This window comes from Chrysemys picta, chromosome 7 (genome assembly GCF_011386835.1).
Source record: "Chrysemys picta bellii isolate R12L10 chromosome 7, ASM1138683v2, whole genome shotgun sequence".
In the NCBI taxonomy this organism is placed as follows: Eukaryota; Metazoa; Chordata; order Testudines; family Emydidae; genus Chrysemys; species Chrysemys picta.
In genome coordinates, this window is record NC_088797.1 from 36176727 (window position 1) to 36196409 (window position 19683).

At 44.1% G+C, this 19683-nt stretch overlaps 1 protein-coding gene across 3 annotated transcripts in view; it reads right to left on the reverse strand.

Annotated features, from left to right (window-relative positions):
* The window catches only part of FBLN2 (fibulin 2), a 193979-nt gene extending 181567 nt beyond the window's left edge, over window positions 1-12412 (reverse strand). For 2 of the 3 annotated variants that reach the window (XM_065551187.1, XM_065551185.1), the window contains exon 1: window positions 12273-12412. The gene's annotated coding sequence lies outside the window, so the exon portion shown is untranslated. Of the gene's footprint in view, window positions 1-10572; window positions 10594-12272 lie in introns of those variants that run through there. The other variant, XM_065551186.1, reaches the window with a different exon arrangement.
* Window positions 12413-19683: the final 7271 nt, after the last annotated feature.

Sequence of the window (19683 nt, forward strand, 5' to 3'; positions counted from 1 at the left end):
CTTAACACCATGCAATGGCATTTTAAAAAGGAAAGCGTAATGTTGCTTTTCCAAACATTGCTTCAGCAGGACCTTTGCTGAAGAACAAAAAGTCAGACCCTTGAAATCTTCCAAACTGGGGCTGAGGGAAATCATCAGTTTTCACAAATTTCAAAATAACTGACATTTTGCCTTTGAGTGCACAGGCCTGCCAGCAGACAATATTTCATTGCCAAAATAGGCACAACTCCACTGTGGAACAATTTGCAATGTTCTTCCTTCGCCTCGGGTAAAAGGGCCATTTTTCCCAGAGTATTCATGCCATTTTCAGCACAAAAGCAGCAATTTGTGATGACATGGCAGAATTTCAAAATGGGCTAAAGAAAAACAAAGAATACCCTTTGTTTTAGGGAGAAAACAAAGAATTTGAGGAGAAACCACAAAATGTTCAAGAAAAACATTCAACTTTTGATTTTCCAGTCCTGTATTGCCAGCTATGAGACTTTTCTCACAGCTCTAATATCCATGTCAATAGGAAGGGGGGAAAGTAGCTTTATACTGATTACAATCACTCCTGCAAATTAAAATTCTAGACAATAAAAAGAGAATAAAACAGGAGTCCACCCAGATAAGTCATTTTTCTAGAACTCAGTTCCCTTTAATGGAAGCATCTATAATTTAGTGATCAGGAAGTAGAGCATAGAGACCTTGGCGGAGGAGGAGAGGGGACAACAAAAACAAATGAGCCACCACACTCCTAATACACCAGGCTCCAATCCTGCAAATTATAAAACATGGGCAAACAGCTGCACTCACTCAGAATTTCATTGACCAAAATGGCATCCTCACTGAAGCACAGCAGCCCACTTACATCCTATCAATTGCAGGACTGGAGTCCAATAGTTTCCTATCACAAGGATCAACAGACGGTCCTGTGGCACCTTTGAGACTATCAGAGGTATTGGGAGCATAAGCTTTCGTGGGTAAGAACTTCACTTCTTCAGATGCAAGAAGTGAGGTTCTTACCCACGAAAGCTTATGCTCCCAGTACTTCTGTTAGTCTCAAAGGTGCCACAGGACCCTCTGTTGCTTTTTACAGATTCAGACTAACACGGCTACCCCTCTGATACTTATCACAAGGATGTTATGGATAGCAGCATATTTGATTCAGATCAACAAGTTTTGACAGAACTAAAAGACAATTAAAACCCATGGTAATGTTTTATTTTAAAATTTCAGTAGAGGCTATTTTCTTTTTAATGAAAGAATATTCCCCAGCAATGTTTGCAGCTTAATCACTGCAGCATTATTTTAGTGCATGAGAACCTGTCAAAGTTGATGATGATTGTAGTAGTAGCTAAGGACCCAATCATAGTCCAAGACCCCAGAGTACTAGGCATTACACAAAACACATGACAGTCCCAGCCCCTGGGAACTTGTTATCTAAGTAAAAAACAAAGTAACCAAAAATTATAAACAAAAGTGAAACTGACTTGGTTTTTTTGTGGGGAAGGGGTCTAAGTTGAAAGATCTGTAGAAAACAGCGAAAGGTAAAGTAGATATTTTAAACGAACACATTTTAACAATCTAAGCTGTTATCAGTAACATAGCTAAGGAAATGTATTGGTATATAGTTGTGTTTAACTTGACAGTGCTATTTTATTCCTAAATTTCAAAACAAGCAACTGACAGCCCAGAGCCAAGAAGAGAAGCTGTAAATATAATTGCTCATGTACCTTAACATATCTTATATATTTGAGACTCTTAAAAGTTCCCTATTGAACAGAATACAGATTTCAAACACTTAGCTCATCCTCTGTCACACTGTTCTATGAGGAAGAAATCAAAGTGATCCTAAATAATATGAAATGAATGTAGAATCCCAAAAGGACATATCCCTCTCTGGTGATGTGCTCCAGATATTAATCTTGACATTTTACAAAAAAACAAAAGATTAAACACGCTTTTTTCCTCAGGGCAAATTCTTCCAGCATCAAAGCAGGATGTCATGTCAGTAACCCAAGAGCATGCCAGAAAGCAAAATGTATTTACAACTTTGCCTCCCATGTTTAAAGGCAAATTGCAGCATATTATAACATACTAGAATTCATATTACTGAATGAATCCATTGACACTTACTTATCAATGCAGGATCCAGAGGTAAACTCCAAAGCTTTTTGCATAGGAAAATCCACTGCTGTTTCAAGTGATTTCCCTTTCAAGTTTCCAGCATTGTTTAAAATGTGACTCACATTATCCCTAGTTTTCTATTTCTGTTAAGGTTTTGGGTTGGTAGATCCTGTTGATTACAAAGGGTTTTTTAGAAGGAGGGAGTCACCTAAGGCCAGATCTTGTTGCCTTCTTTACAGCCACCGAGTCCGACTCAGTTATTGGGGCAATTCTCATCACTACAGAAAGTATGATTTGGGCCTTGGATTAGGGACTTGACTAGAAGGGAAGTTATCTGTGGTGGCATACACCCTGTGCAACCCTCAAATCAATGGCATTGCACAGGGGATAAAAACCAGGGCAGAATGTGACTCTACACAATACAACTAGCACTAGTCGCCTCCCAACTTCAACAAAGCCAATCGTGTATGTTGTAAAGGAAATTTTGAAAGAATAACTTTAAAAATAAAATAAAATAAAATAAAATATAAATAAATAAATAAATAAATAAAAATAAATAAATAAATAAACAGAGGGTTTTGTATCTAAACTAAGATCTGGCATTCCTTTCGCATGCAAAATTCAGTGGCGTTATGCATGAATGCAAGTCAGCTGGAACGGGTCCCTTACATTTAATGATACAGTAAAAAGCAAACCTTAAAACAAACTAAATAAGCAAATGCAATCATTTGCAATATCACTGTAAGCAGACAAACTTCTTAATCTTTTAAAATATTCAATTCTTTTCTAAACAAAGCCAAATGAATTACATGGTTATTTTTAATTTCTTAAATCAGTATGTGTTAGGCTGACCAGACAGCAAGTGTGAAAAATCGGGATGGGGGTGGAGAGTAATAGGAGCCTATATAAGAAAAGGCCCCAAATATCAGGACTGTCCCTATAAATCAGCATATCCGGTCACCCTAGTATGTGTAAAAGGAATGCATTTTTTCCAGGCCCTGACATATATTTAAAGTGTGGTTCTTTTCAGAAAAAGTACCGTGTAATAACAGCAGTGAAGGTTCTATACTTATTGGATCTTGCTGATTTCCATATTAAAGATACTCAGACAAAAAAATGAAAACAAAAAGATGTTTTTTCTACCTGCCAGGACTGCCTTTCAGCAGGTTCAGTAATGGGTTAAACACTAACTAGTTCAGTCTGCATTGGTTTATTGCTACTGGGTATTACACTCACTGGTCCCAACCCCTCCCCATACCACTACCCACAGTATACCAATGATCTTTTGAAATCTCTCAGAATGCACTCTGAATGAAAGCTGAGCCAAGAACTCAGCTTGGATGCTGGGATAGGTATCTGGTTGAAATGGTTTAGCACAGCACCAGGGTGGATGCAAGGTGTATCTTAAACCAGTCCAGCTCGGTGAACATGGATGCACTGAAACAACTGAGCTTACATTGGTTCAGGACAAACAGTTCTGTAACTAAGGCTTCAGTTCTCCAGTGTAGACAAAGCCTAAGAGTCAAGCAGCATTTTTTCCTTCTCACATCCTCGTATACAGGTTCTGTGTCAAATTAGGCCCTGGCTGACCCCAGTGCAGCCCTGTTTCCTTGAGGGTAACCAGTTAGGTCCTACTAAATATTTCTGTTGCTGCACAAACAGGGATCGAATCCAGCTCATTCTGTCTGAGTTATGTTGCTCCAAAGGGCTAACAGGAGTAAAAAGAAATAAAAGTTTCACTTTAGTGACCTAAAGAGGACTCTGAGTACACACGGGGAACAAGTCAGAAGATACACATTTTTACCTAGTCACTTTGCAGAGAAGAAGTACACCTCAAAAGATTTTCAGCTTATGACTTTTGGAACATTTAGGCTATGTCTACTACACTACACAGCTTTTAGCAACACGGTTGTGCCGCTACAGCCATACCACTAAAAAACACGCAGTATAGCTGCTGTTGTCAGCCGGAGAGAGCTCTCTTGCCAACAAAAAACTTCCACCCCCCAATGAGCGGCAGTAGCTTTGTCAGCAGGAAAATGCTCGTGCTGACAAAGCGCTGTGCACACCGGTGCTTTTCGTCAACAAAACGTTTGTCTTTCGGGGTGAGTGGTTTTTTTAAACACCTCTGAACGACAAAAGTTTTGCCGTTCAGTTGCCAGTGTAGACAAAGCCTTACTGTCCTACTACCCCTTTACCCTTCGAGATCTGTTTAAGGAGGGAAATACAGTTTGTATTAACAACAGAGTAAGCAGGCACATCGGGAGTTATAGTAGTCGGCTATTCTATTGTCCATAATGGAAATGTTTCTCAAGCTTACATTTCAGCCCGTATCCCTTGCATGCTGTATTCTTGGCACAGATTTGGACAGCTCAGCTCAGCTGTCATTGCCTATACCCATTCATAAAATGTGACCACATTGCTGAAAGCCACAGCTTCTTGTGCACCCAGAAATAATGTCATATCTCAGTCAAAAACATACTTCCATCAATTGCCTCTACTTGGAAAGCCCGAAGGTCACATCTGGACTCTGAAGTCAATGGGAGTTGTGTACATGGATCAAGGGCAATATTTAAACTTCTGTCTGATTTTGGAAGCAGTCCATGTAGAGAGTTCATTAGCAAGTCAGTCAGATAGGAATGTATAAAACTCTTAAGCAGAATGGAAGATTAAGTTAAATCAGTACAGCTTTATTTTGGTGAATAGTAATATGATAGGTTTGTAGCACACAAGTCCAAAAGATAACAGAATTTAATGGCTCATTGACTGCAGTGGGAGAAGATGCAGACCCAGCCCTCCCCCACATGCCCCAAAAAATAATTACACCATATTCTTAGCAGGACATCATTATATTTGTTTGTTTCAACAGTTCACTTTCTTATAGCTCAGTGGTTTGAGCATTGGCCTGCTAAACCCAGGGTTGTGAGTTTGATCCCTGAGGGGGCCATTTAGGGCTCTGGGGCAAAAATCTGTCTCGGGATTAGTCCTGCTTTGAGCAGGGGGTTGGACTAGATGACCTCCTGAGGTCCCTTCCAACCCTGATATTTTGTGGATATGGAGAACACAATGGTGTAATCAGGCACAAACAATTCACTCCCTGGAAGACCAGCCCGACTCATTTTTGGGCTCAAACCAGCCAAAAAGAAATAGTTTAACATTGTGCCCCAGAACTAGCAGGAAATCCAAACTTCCGCAAGGGCAAAAGAACCAGGGGAAGAACTACACAAAAGCGAATGGGGGAGATCATATCACTATATCAAGGCCTTGGTCTAAACACATGGCTTGTTGGTGTGTGCAAGATGAGATAAGAGTTGGACTAAATAAGACTCAGGGTTCTTTTCTCTTCTTGTATGCACATAACATATGGAAGATACATTCACACCCAGAGGGTTGAATACACTCTGTGGAAGGGGAGGGGTACGAGGAGGTTTAGGTATCAAAGTAAACTAAGAATTGAGGAAAGTGTCAGCTATGCAGCATGTTGCCTGCCTCTTGGGAATCTCACAGACACGTCTCTCCTTGAGTTCTGTGGATGAGCCTCCATATTTGATTGGAAAGGACATCCAGAACAAGAGAGGGGCAACTCAGCCCTTTCTCTAGAATGCTCTCTTGCTGCCCCTGCAGATGTTACATTGGGACACTCACCATGCAAGATCAAAACCCATGAATCCACCTTTATGGCTGAGCCGCATCAACTATGGGAGTTTCGGCTAATGGCAGCATGGCTCCTTCAGGACTCAGGCTGCCAGAAGGCCTTGGTTCAGGTGAGGCAAAGTACAGCCTGAGGCATAGGCTCAATGGGTCTCAATGTTCACCTCAAACTTGGGATAGCCGCTGACTGAAGGGAGTGAAACCCTGCTTATTCCCTGGCGAAGAGTTCAACCCCAGTCCCATCCCCACACCAAGGAGATGGACATTCCACAAGCTTCAGAGTGGTAGCCATGTTAGTCTGTATCAGCAAAAAGAACAAGCCGTACTTGTGGCACCTTAGAGACAAACACATTTATCTGGGCATAAGCTTTCCCATGAAAGCTTATATCCAAATAAATTTGTTCATCTCTAAGGTGCCACAAGGACTCCTCGTTCTTATTCCACAAGCTGAAACTCTTCTTTCCCCTGCACAGGAAAAACCCCAAGAAAGGGTTTGACACAGCAAAAGTTCAAACAGCATTTTTATCTCAGAACCCCCAAAACAGCCCCAGAGAGAGACAAAGAAAGAGAAAACAGCCACACCAGGGCAAGTTTTAGCAGGGTATTGTCCCGGGATGTATAAACCCCAGGTTACTCCAGCCACTAAGAAGTTAACAGGGAAACTCCTGGTCTCATCAGCTGAGGCTAATTGCTAGACTTGTAACAGCTAGGGGAATAAAAAGACTGCAGGTGCTGCCTGCCTCCATTTCCTCCTCCAAGGGCGGGTCCCTGCAGCCTTTCCCACCCAGGCTGGAGCTGTTGCCACAGCTTTGTCCTCCAGCCAAGTCAGTCACTAAAACGTAACCCTTTCCAGGGCAACACTAAAATCCACACACACAGCTTTCCCACCCTCCTTGGGCTCCTCTTCCGCCCTCCTTCTGGACCTCGCTCCTAACCTCTTCCAAGCTACCTTTGAGTCTCTCTATTCTTGGATAGAGCACTGATTCCCAGGCTGCTTCCCCAGAGTCCCGCATATAGCCTCAGCCCCTATAGACTACCTTTCAGCCTTCCCTATTCTGGGATAGCCTGCTTCCCGGGAGTCCCCAGCTTCTTCCACACCCTACTTCAGTGCCTTCCACAAGAGCGCCGCTTACTCCCTGTGACTCCATTCTCTTCTCCTCCCCCCACCCAAGTTCTCTCCACCATTTGGAGAAGGCCGAGGTGATTCTCAGGCTGTCCCCTGACCCCAATTAGCCCTGCCCCCTTAGGCTGGGAGGCAGCTAATTATGGCACAGGTGGGGCTGATTGAACAGGGTTTGCTAGTCCCAGGCCTCTTGGCCCTTAAGGGTAGGCCACCCCGCTACAGCTAATTTTTTTTTTTTTTTTTTTTTGGACTTGAAAACTAGAGATATGTAGAGGGAGTCCATAAAACAGCCCTTTGGTCCCAAACTAGTCCAACTAGAAGGCCTTAAAATAAAACATCAAGGACAATTTGGTATAAATTTGACTTCTGTAGGAGTATTCCCTGTGTAGGGACTACAAGAGCAGGCCCCAACTCAGAACTACAAGATGGCCCCCAATTGCTTACTTGTTTATTTAATTGTTTTCAGGGGAGAGGAAAGGCACCTAACCAGGCAGTCAGTACTTTGATTAAAGCAGTATAGCCAAGCTAAATACTCAATATCCACAAGACAAAGACAATGACCGGAAAAGTGTATTCTTCCTATGCACATATACATTTCTTAGACACTTCTTTACAAAATCTGGAAGCAGATACTCCAGTGATGAGAACTGTATAAACACCTACAAAAACAGAAAAATAAATGCAAAATGCATTTAACTGTAAATCTGGAAAGGGATCAGTGATCTGAGAAACAACGTGGGGTAAGCTGTAAGAGAAAGTGGCTTATACCCACAAGCTAGGACCTGAATGCTCTTTTCCTCCTCTGCAAACAGAGGGGAGCTGAAATCAATGGATCCTACCTCGAAAAGCTGGTTCCACAGCACAATCCCCCAGACCTCATGGAAGCCGGCCTTCCACTTGCCAGGGAACTGTCCAGCAAAACGAAAATAAACTCTGAAAAAAGCATAGTATCAGTGCTGAATGACAACTAGTTTACAACACATGACAGACCACCTTAAACTTCTGTATGGCTTTTGACGTGGTACCACACAACATTTTGATTGAAAAACTAGAACAAAATAAAATTAACATGGCACACGTTAAATGGATTAAAAACTGGCTAACTGATAGGTCTCAAAATATAACAGTAAACAGGGAATCATCATCAAGTAGATGTGTTTCCAAAGGGATCGCGCAGGGATAGATTCTTGGCCTTAGGCTATTTAACATTCTGATTCATGACTTGGAAGAAAACATATAATCATCACTGATAAAGTTTGCAGATGATACAAAAATTATGAGAGTGGTAAATAATGAAGAGGACAGGTCACTGATTCAGAGCAATCTAGATCACTTGGTAAACTGGGTTCACGCAAACAATATGTGTTTTAATACACCTAAATGTAAATGTATACATCTGAGAACAAATCTGTCTTATAGTGATAGACTCAATGAGTTCAATCAATTTAGCTTAACAAAGAGAAGGTTAACAAGTGACTTGGTTACAGTCTATCAGTATCTACATGGGGAACAAATATTTAATAATGGTCTGTTCAATCAAGTAGAGAAAGGTATAACATGACCCAATGGCTGGAAGTTGAAGCTAGACAAATTCTAACTGGAAATAAAGGTGTAAATTTTTAACAGTGAGGGCAATTAACCATTGGAACCATTTACCAAGGGTGATGGTGGATTCTCCATCCATTTTTAAATCAAGATTAGGTGTATTTCTAAAAGATCTGCTCTAGGAATTATTTTGGAGAAGTTCAATGCCTGTGTTATCCAGTAGATCAGTGGTCCCCAAACTGTGGGGAGTCCCCCCACCCCCCGGAGGAATGTTCGGGGGGCGCAACAGGGTCCAGATCAGCTTCCATGGGGGCAGAGAGGGAGCGCATGCCACCCAGCTCTGCTCTGCTCCCAGCCCTGCCCCTAGCAGCGGCCCCAACTCCCCGCCCCCGTCTTGGCCCCCAGCCACAGCTCTGCTCCCGACCCCAGACATGGCCCCGCTCCCAGCCCCAGACTTGCCCCAGCCTTGGCCCCCTTACTGCTGTTCACGTCCCCCCCTCCCTCAGAGTCACAGCCCCGCTCCCAGCCCCGACTCCTGGAGGGGGGGGGCACAGACAGGAGTAAAGGGGGGGCATGACGTGGTTTGGGGACCACTGCGCTAGACAATCACACTGGTCCCTTCTGGCCTTGGAATCAATGAATCTCCTCCCTGACTTTAAGTAGCAATGTCAAAAGCCAATGTCAGATGTCTAGAAGCCTGTGAGTAGTCCAGTGCATTTACTCATGTGTGTGATTGCAGAACTTTCTCAAGACATTTATTAAATGTGACAGGCCAAATTCTACTCTCAGTGACATATGTGCAGCAAGGTTAAAATTCAACTGCCCCTCCCATACATCTGGCAGATACATTTTCTCATATAATGGATGGAAAATAGGGCTGTGCACATGCAACAAAGTAGAATTTGGCTGCATGCATGTACCCAGGAATGTGCAGTGACAAGTCTAGAACTCACTTTAACACATCACTTTAATGACCCCTTAAAAACACTGAACATGCTGCAATATCCCAGTTAGCAACCAAAGAGAAATGCCACCATAGAACAAACACAAGGGCCCTGTCTAGCTAACAAAAGAATGTTTTTTTCAATCCATCTAGCTCTGTCAAGGCTGCCTTAGGTGGGAGTCTTAACTGTTAAACTGTCTCTCTAGGGGTAGGGGTAGCTCAGTGGTTTGAGCATTGGCCTGCTAAACCCAGGATTGTGAGCTCAATCCTTGAGGGGGCCACTTAGGGATCTGGGGCAAAATCAGTACTTGGTCCTACTAGTGAAGGCAGGGGGCTGGACTTGATGACCTTTCAAGGTCCCTTCCAGTTCTAGGAGATGGGATATCTCCATTAATTTAAGGGTGTGGAGGGTTCCACTCACTTGAAGCTAACCTGAAAGACAAAAGCTCACAGACACATTCCTCCATCATCTAGACATGCCCCCAGACTGCAGTGTCCATTTCTGCTCTACTTCAGCCAGATAAGTTTGAAATAGTACTTGTAGCAGCAACCCTGGAGAGATTTTAAGGCTTGTTTACATACAAAAGTTGTACTTCTTAATTATACTGGTCTAATTAAAACTATACAACCACCTTAAGCCGGGTCTACAGTAGAAACTTTTGCTATTATAGCAATATCAGTTTGGGGTACCATATGAATTTTCGGTTTTGTTTTGTGGTGAGATTTTTTTTTATACAAACAAAAGCCCTAAGGTAGAAACATTTATAATGACATGAAAGTGCTTTTGCCTGTATAGCTTATTTTGTCCAGCACTTTTTTGCAGGTGTAAACTGCACCTACAGTAGGAGAGTTTGCTGTTATAACAGTATAATTAAGCAACAAAGAGTCCTGTGGCATCTTATAGACTAACAGACGTCTATAAGGTGGGTGAATACCCACTTCATCAGATGCATGTGTATAATTAAGCAGTACAAACTTTTTCTAATGTTGACTAGTCCTTAGTGAGGATGCAGATATAATGGCCCAAGTATGCTTTCTAGCCTTGCAACTAGTCTTATACAAGAAAGGAAATAAGCTATACTAGTATAATGCACCTTTAAACCTGTAATAATGTGTCCATGTTATGGGTTGTACTGGAATAACTATTTCAGTTAAAAAAAAAATCACACACCTGATATAATACTGATCCAAAAATCGATCATACCTGGAATCTTTCTCCTTCCCTGGAACCTAGAAAGACATTCTGGAATATGGAATATCTAATTGAGCCCTCCAAAGGGAGAATGCAGATTTCACAATGTAGAAAAGTTAGAAGCTGCTGATCTATCAGAAGCCACACTGACAAATAATACTCTGAAATACCATCTCGCTAGGTGCTGAGTGACTGAATAACATCTTTTCCTTCTGTGCTGAAGAATTCGAGAAAAGCCAATTGCTATTACAGAGCCAACAAGAATAAAGGAACTTGCAGCAGATGGTACAAATGTGCATGTCTAATTACACCCTCCACCCACCTGTCAGATTTCTCAACTCTGGACATGGCTACAGAGAGAGTCCAGCAAAGTATCTGAGTTGCAAAGAGGAAGAGATAAGAGGAAAGGAGAGGAGGGAGTGGGTGGGTAGGAGAAAAGGAGTGATTGGCTGATTCAAGTACTGAGCATGTCATGGAGGACTCTTATATTATTCCTGTCAGTGGAAGGAATCTCTCCCTCCACTGCCCCATTCCTCTTCCCTTCCCCTCCCAGCAAATATCTGTCACATATCTCCCTCCTCAAGAATCTGGATGTTTCTCACTACTACAGTGTATTTGCCACAACCAGCCTATCTGCTGAGCATGTCACATGGCACTGTTTGTAGATTTATACCAAGAAAGTCCACAGCAAAATTAAGAAGCCCATAGTATTCCCCTAGCTGTCCTATATATACACATAGTCTTCCTTTTAAACTCCTCCTTGGGTCTCATTAAGCTCACACTAGGCTAGCAAGTCTGCACAACTTGGAGAACAATTTCACGAAAAAGTGAGTTTGTTTGCCAATTTTCCCCTTGTTCTAAATGTAATTTGATTTGCAAACCCCCACCAGACCACAGACTGTTCTCAGTTCTTCCTCTCCACCCAGAGAGTTGTTTTTAATAAAGCAAAAGTTTTGAAACATTTCAAGTATTTTTTGACAATTTGCCACTTTCAGAACAAGAACAACAACAACAACCACCAAAATGTAAGCACATATTTGCATATTTGTCCTGGTAGCCAGGAAACAGTTTTTGGATCATATCGCTTATTCTGAAGGACTGCAGAGTTATATATTCCATTACAACTCCAGTGCACACAGTCACTTAGGAGGACCACATGCTGTTTAATTACTTCAATGCTAGCAGCAGCTTGAGCCTCTGTAACTGGGCTAGGGTTTGTTCCCTGCACGTTCCCAGGGGGGAGAACAGGATTTCTGAACAGAGTAGCGCGATGCCTGCTGGTTGTTTTGACTTATTAGAGGAGCCAGAAATGTTCACACAAGGCGGTGGCTCTCCCATCAGCGCAAACGGGAGGGGTCAAGGGGCTCTGGGGCTCAGGCAAAGCAGCAGTAACTTGCACTGCCCAATGATCCTGGCTGTGCAGTGCCGGGGAGTGGCTGGAGCGCTGCTGCTGCGCTCAGGAGCTCAGTGGGTGTGGAGAGGGGGAACTCCCAGGTGAGCAGGAGACAGAGGTACTAGCGGGGAGAGTAACGTGGGGACCTGGCACAGAGCTACATCTATGCAGAGCTGGAACTCCCATAGGATGGGGGGCCCGGTCCCCCCGGCCCGCAGCACTGCTGACACTCCCGTCAATTGCGGAGAGCTGCTGCTCGCGCGGCTCCCTCCCGCAAGCCATCCCTCACTCGCTCTCTGCTCCCGGCAGACAGACTTACCCTCCTCTGCGAGGCCGGCCGGCGGGCGCCGCTGCTGCTGCTGTAGCTGCAGCTGGTTCGTACCGGGGGGATCTCGGAGCACCCGAGGGGAGGGACCAAAAGTGTCTGTGAAACTGACCAACTGCGCGAAGTGTTTGTCTAACCTGAAACCCAGGGGCGATGGCCCATCAATCATTGTTAATTACCAGGCCCTTGAGACCCCCTCCTCCCCCCGCAGGAGACGGCCGGGCTGCCCTGCTGTTGAACTATCTGGGGATAAAGCCTAGCTTCATTTCCACTTCGCTGGTTACACGTCTTTAGGGGGGAAAGGACTTGCAGACCCCAAAGGCGCGTTGCAGAGCTACTGAGACCTAACCAGAGATTGAACCATCTAGGCCATTTCCTACAGCAGAGCATTTTCCCCTCTCTTAGACCAGTGAGGGAAGGGGGGAGGGTAAAGGGAAAAACCTGGAAATATTTACTCTATAATAGGAACGAGGTGGGTCCCCAGCAGCCTGCCTGGACCCTCTGCCTGTAGCGCCCTCCACTCAAAAAGCAAGGGGAAAGCTGCACATATTGAAACAATGAAACAGTCTGTTTTATAACATTCTCCTGGAGAAGGAGAAAATCTGCATCATATTTCCTGGTTTAAAAAGAAGAAAGTTAAACAACCTCCCCGTCTCTCCTCTCCGCCCCCCCCCCCCCAACCTTGCTCACAATGCCATGCAAAACTGCCTGGCTGTATTGGTTTTCCGAGGTTAGAAGCTTAGTCAATTAAATCAAAGTCTACTTAAAAGTTCTGCTAAGGATTGATTTTATTATGTTTATTTGTTAATTTTCCACTGCTGACTGCGGAGATCCACGCTGCTGTTTGCTTTCCTTGCAGTAACTCATGACTGCAGCATTGGATGATTTTAACCTTATTAGATCTTCCACTTGGCATATTAATGTGAAAAGTTAGACTGTTGGGAGAAATGCATGCTGCTATAAAGTAAAGACAAGGTTTAGGCAAAGAACAAAATCCTTATAGTGTCCCATCAAGAAAATGTCTTTGGTAGCCTTAAAAAGCAGGATAACGCAGCCACCCACTTCTCACTGCAAGCTGAAACCAGCTTTCCAGAGGCAGCCAGTGGAGGCTGGCTGTTGGCTCCACTGGTCAATTCATAGCCATTTCCTGTCTCCCCTTGGCCAAATCAATGTAATCTCTGTGGCCCTGAGCCACAAAGGTACTTAGGTACCTAAATCCCCCTTTTAGGCTCCACTGTGATCCACAAAACTCTCACCAAACCCTGTAGGTCCCTAAATTCACTTGGTGCTTAAGGTTTCAGGCTAAACGTTCCCTCTGCGCTTCCGCCTCTCAGCATGCGCTCTGCTCCCTCGCTCTAAGGGGACAGCTACACTGCACACTCCTTACGGGGAGGTGTAGAGTGCACACACGGCACGCCCCTCTCCACCCCCTCCACAAATATAAATAGCAGTTTGGACGGTGAGGCTCTGCTTAGGTAAGTAGAGTGCAGACAAGCCCGAAAACTAGGGTATGTACCCTACAAACCCAAACAGGGAACCCCCCATCTACACTGCTATTTTTAGTAGCATAGTGTCCTACTGCTAACAAGGCTGCCAGAGCTTTTCCCCACTGCAGGAAAAGACTCCAGCAGCTCCCCACTGCCTGCCCCTATACACAATGAAAGAGTGATTGGAGAAGAGGACTGGACCCTAGATCTCCTACTTCCCAGGTGGGTGGCCCTAACCATTGGACCACAGGTTTCAGAGTAGCAGCCCTGTTAGTCTGTATCCGCAAAAAGAACAGGAGTACTTGTGGCACCTGAGAGACTAACAAATTTATTAGAGCATAAGCTTTCGTGGGCTACAGCCCACTTGCTGTATGCATCCGAAGAAGTGGGCTGTAGTCCACGAAAGCTTTTGCTCTAATAAATTTGTTAGTCTCTAAGGTGCCACAAGTACTTCTGTTCTTTTTTCATTGGACCACAGAGTCAGTCTCACTTTTGTGTAGCCTGATGGTTTGGGCATCCACATGGAAGCTGGGAGACTGTTGTTCTGGTCTCTCCTGCTCTAATAGTTCTTTCATTATTTAGTCACAGTGGAGCTGTTTCAACGGGCAAGACGGAGGGAGCCCCACATCAGAATATGCCAGAGCTTGGGGGTTAGCACCCTTGCCTGAGCTCTGGGAGGCTCCTCTTCAAATACTTTCTCCATCTCAGGTAGAGGGGAGATTGCAGCTGGATCCACCACATCCTCGGTGAGTGATCTAAGGGCTGGATTTAAAGTTTTCAGGTGGGTGTGTCATGATCAGGAAATGGAGTCAAAGGCTCCATCTTCTGTCTTCTGTGCTCTGTGGGAACTGGAGTTAAGCTGGAAGCAATTCAGCCAGGTAGACAGAACAACAGTGCACAGGCTTTAATAAAGTTCCACTTGTTCAACTTAACTTGCATTCCGCTTCACTCTGCAAATGAAATAGTGAAATAATGAAATAGTGGTACCGCCACCTCTTTCTCCAGCCCTTTTGGGGGGAGTGAGGCAGGTGCCTGATTCATTCCTGCAGGAAACTCTTAGGTGCCTGACTCCAGGAGTTGGTTCCCCAGTTGTGGATCACGGTGCAGAGATAGGCGCCTATCTCTGAGGAGGTTAGCACACCCTCCTCTCAACAGCATCTCCCATTGGCTAGCTGAGGCAGCTCCCTGCCTAAGGTGCTGGCTTTTGTGGATCCCCTTCTAAGCCACCTGTGTCTCCCCAGTGGTTGTACAGGGAGCCTAGGTGCCTCACTCAGCCTTTGTGGCTCTCAGTGTTGTTCCTGTGATTCTCTAAGTGCTGCAAGACTGAGCACTCCAATGCTTAAATCCCTGTGTGGATCTGGGCCTCTGGGCTTACCTCACAGGGGTGTTAATACCTGTGAGGTGCTCTAGTGATAGGCACCCTAGAAAAACCTGCTCTTTCAGACCATAAAGGTTCTGCTGGTGTTAGCCACCATGGAGGTGATGGGCAGAACAAAGACATAGAATGAGCCTGGTTTCTGGTGTAATAATCATAGATTAGAATATCAGGGTTGGAAGGGACCTCAAGAGGTCATCTAGTCCAACCCCCTGACAGATTTTTGCCCCAGATCCCTAAATGGCCCCCTCAAGGATGGAACTTACAACTCCGGGTTTAGCAAGCCAATGCTCAAACCACTGAGCTATCCCTCCCCACAATGATGTGAGCCAAACGTCCGATCAGACCACCAGGCACTTAGGCCATGCGCCTACTATCCGGATTGTACAAACTACAGGCCAGACAAATTCCTTCTAATCGAGTTTTCAAGTGCTCAGCATCCCCACTTGGGATGAGCTTTTCAAAATGGTCTGTTCTCATTTAGGCACCTACCTAAGAGCCAGATTTTCAATGTGTTCTGTGCCCTGCAACTCCCACGTTGGCACTTACAGTCAGAACAGCTCAGCATGCAACATGCTGGGCTCTTCAAAATCTGCCCACTTAACTTGGTGTCTAACTGGGAGCTGAGCTCTTTTGAACAATCTGTCCGTAACTGAATGGGAAATGTGTATACAACTATAAAAGTATAAGAGTTTCCATCTCTGAATAATAAGAACATAAGAACAGCCCTACTGGTCAGACCAAAGGTCCATCTAGCCCAGTATCCTGTCTTCTGACAGTGGCCAGTGCCAGGTGCCCCAGAGGGAATGAACAGAACAGGTAATCATCAAGTGATCCATCCCCTGTCGCCCATTCCCAGCTTCTGGCAAACAGAATAATGCCTGTCTCTGACAAGCCAATGGGAGAGGAAGGCATTTAACTGCCTTTTTGTGCAATATTCCCTGCCCCCAGGATGCTTTCTGACCCTACTTGGTAATCACTTTATACCCTTGAGGCTTGAGTAATTATATGAAATGATTGTGTAACTTAAAAAAAAAATTACTGTTGAGGTTGTGAGGAAACAATCAAGTCCCCTTCCCTCCCCTTCCCAAAATGATCTTTTCTTAGGTGAAAAGGACAGAGCTTAGAAAAGAGCAGGGGAATTGTTGGCCTCAGGACTCAGATTGCTTTCTATCTACAAAGTAATATGCCTCAAGCACTTGAGGAGTGAGCGCAGCATTTATGTTATCGCCAATCCCTGGTTTACATACATCATTAAATGTCAAGTGCTGTCAACCAATTACAAAACTAGTTGCTTGGGCACACAAAAGAGAGGCAATGGTATAAGCCTAGCAGAAAGAGACCAGAACAAAATTAAATGCAGTCAAGTCCAAGAAAGCACAAGATGTAACTGGGGATTTTATCATAGCAATAGCATCTTTGCTAATAGTGGGCCCAGTGCTGAAGTCCTTTGTTCAGCCCAAACTCTTATTTACTTCTTTGGGAGATTTGTCTGGACTAAGTCAAGTCTGAATAAATAGTTCAGGATTGAGTGCAATGGAAAGATGACTGGAGCCAGTGCTAAGGACTCGATCCTGCTCCCTTTAAAATCCCATTGACCAATTAGTTCCTGAGCAGGGACAGATGTCTTGTTCTGAAGACCGCAGGCTCAGGCCCAATGCTGTAATTCAATAGCAGCAGGCACAGTAACTGATAAATCTATGTTTCAAAGTATAGTAATTCAAACTAATGATGTCACTGTTCTCATATGCTACAGTCACATGCTGCTGCTAATAACACAGAAGTATTCTCTGTATGTAAGTTACTGACGCTTGTTTTGATGTTGGTATTCAGGTGTTAACCTACACTATGCACACTTTAATTAACTTAAACTAAGAATAGTGCTTTCTAGGCAGAATTTGCTTATCTGGTTTGTAATATTTTGGTGTATTTGTTGCTCTTAGAGAAGACAGATAGACCCCCTCATCCACCATCCCTCAGTGCTGGATCACAGCACCCTCTTTGTTCCAGTACTGAGCCAAGCTCATCAGGAAAATGATTTGTTTGTATTTAATTATGTATAAATGACCCACCCACTGGGAAGGGGGGAGAGTCATCTCACCCAACCACCAAAATAATTTTACTTCTGATCTAAACAGAGCTTGGACCATGATTTCCAGAGATCAGAGACCTTTGCTTGAGTGTAATTCATTCTGTTATTGGTTTGTATTATGGTAGCAGCTGGAGACCCCCGCCAAAACCATGGCACCTACGTGCTGGGTAATCTACAAAGACATAGAAGGCAACAGTCCTGCTCTGAAGAATGTAGGGCTTGTATAAACAGGGAAATTTACTGATAACTCATAAAATAAACTGAATTAAGGCCACTTTAATTCTAAATGAGAGCATCCACACAGGAGTTTATTGCACTTTATCGAATTTTAAATTCACACCTTTAGTTAATTCAGATTAAATTTTCCTGGGTGTCCCTGTGTAGACAACCCCTTTGAGTCTAAAGAGGCAAAAGACAGGAGCAAAAACAGAGGCCTTGAAATGCCTTGCCTAGGGTCACCCAATAGGTTAGCAGCAGAGCTGAGAAAGAACTGTTCCATGGTACTCTTAAGCCTAGGATAATAGTTGCATGTTGGGTTACGTTAGGCTTTCCCTACAATAGGTTCTCCTCTCCCCTTCCCTCCCTCCGCCCCCTCCTACAGTTTTCTATAGTTGCCTGACGAGTGCTATCCCCAGTTGGAACTTTAGTGCAGTAAACAAGATACCAGCGGCTGCCAGAATTTTAACTATCGTGCCATCTAGATCTGCTCTAAAGCAGGTGATTAAAATGTATCTGGCACCTTTTGCACAGTAGCATGGCCACTGTCGCTACTACAGATAGAGCTGAACTGATGGTAGCCCTGTGTCCTGGGGGAAAAATTAATGTAGACAACCCTTCTCGAAGGTAGTAAGCCAAGTCTCAGGGTCTCAGTCTGCATCCAGTGGCCCATACCTAACAGGATATTGCCCCTCTCTAAGCCACTTTTCTGTTCTTGTCATTAAAGCATGCTGCAGGGATACAGATGAGCTGGTTCTGTTCCCTACACTGCCAATAATTTCCTGTAAGACCTTGGGGGGAGGGGGGAACGTCACTTTAGTTTTCTGTGCATCAGTTTCCCCATCTATAAAATGGATAATAGTACATAGCTCCCTCAGCAAGGACTTTTTGTAAAGCACATGAAGTCTTCAAAATAGCACCATAAAGTAGTATTTGTTAATGAAGGACTGTCTTGTCTATGTCCTAGGAGAGCACTATGCTATTGAGCCAGACAAACCATGGAAAGCCTACTCTCAAAAATGGAGGATCCAGACCTGCAGTGCTTCCACTCACTTAGTGGGACTTTTGCCTGAGTAAGAATCAGGCTCAGCAATAGTTGATCCAATGGGGGAGAGAGAGAGAGAGAGTGCGCAAGATACAAGGGGCCCCAAAATAAAAATCTCAAGATCCAATGGACTTGAGTACGTGTAGAGTTCTCCAGAGGCCTACATTGCATAAGTGCACGCTATAGTGTTTTGCTTTCATTCCAAAATGCATTGTACAGCAAATACAGCTAGGCTTTTATAAAGCCAAAAAAGAAGGAAACATCCATCATTCCTGAAAAGGAAAACAAAACAAGCAGAAAAAAATTGCCCATTTGGGGACTGAGTGGGCAAGACAGATCATGTGATTCTGCACAGAATATACAACTGCATTAGTCTCTTGTGTGGATCACTACATACTCCTTTAAGAAGCTGGTTTTGGAGGCCCAAAGGGACCATTCTTTAGATATTTGACTATTTCCTTGAGGTTAAATATGTCAACAAGTATGTTCTATTGGGACTCTGAGTCATGGGCTCTGTGCAACCCCTGAGCCCCCTGAAATTCTGCTCCCTCCCCATTAGGTACCAACACCTCATTACAGTAAAAGCTGTGTTATCCGGTACTTTAAACTTCCCCACAGGGCTTGGGGATTAAAAGAATGTGCATTCCCAGACTCTCCCTAGTTCCAGACCCCTGCCCCACCCTCCAAGGGTATAGAGCCCCAGATCCCATAGAGAGGAGAGAGTGCTACAGATTCTCTGACCTCCCCTTTCACGTGGTCTGGAGTAGATCTGCATGGAGAAGAGGGATCTCCATGCATCACCCTCGAAAGCATGATCTAAGCAGCTGGAGGTTTTCCAAACAAAATTTCTAGGAGGCGAGAGAGAGAGATTTACTACAGTCTCTGACCTTGTACAAGAAGCAGCAAGACAAATTCATAACCTAAGATTCACCAGTTGCAAAACAGATATGATGTCTAGATCTACCATCAAGTACCCATTGCTGTTTTGTCTCTGAGCTATAAATTCTTGGTAAAGATGTGTGTGTTGCCATATCTATTGCGTGTGATCCACATAGCTTACTCCCAGGCTCTACTGGCATTATTTTTGTTGACTAACCACTGAGCAGCGCTGAACATTTGTCACATGTGGGTGGACCCAGAATGAAATATAGTCTCACATTTTTGCATCTGACTGCAGCTTTAGACCTTTG